This window comes from Otolemur garnettii, unplaced genomic scaffold (assembly GCF_000181295.1).
Source record: "Otolemur garnettii isolate 467f Iridium unplaced genomic scaffold, OtoGar3 scaffold00163, whole genome shotgun sequence".
Lineage (NCBI taxonomy): Eukaryota > Metazoa > Chordata > Mammalia > Primates > Galagidae > Otolemur > Otolemur garnettii.
In genome coordinates, this window is record NW_003852558.1 from 1,104,009 (window position 1) to 1,104,224 (window position 216).

At 45.8% G+C, this 216-nt stretch overlaps 1 protein-coding gene across 1 annotated transcript in view; it reads right to left on the reverse strand.

The window, feature by feature from the left end:
• SBSPON (somatomedin B and thrombospondin type 1 domain containing) overlaps nt 1-216 on the reverse strand; it is a 23,487-nt gene that overhangs the window by 13,359 nt on the left and 9,912 nt on the right. The window lies entirely within an intron of this gene.

Sequence of the window (216 nt, forward strand, 5' to 3'; positions counted from 1 at the left end):
GTTAATGTAACTCCATTTGGGAATGAAGAGGTTAATGTAACCTCATTTGAAAATGAAAAGGCTAATGTAAACTCCCTACTCCCTCCTGGGCAAAGTCGCCCAGGTGAAATCAGTATCAGAAGGAGACTGGCTCCCTCCTTTGCCTGCTTCTAGGCAAGGACAATTAGCTCAAAAGGAGCCAAACTGCCTGGAACAAACAAGTACACCACCACCACC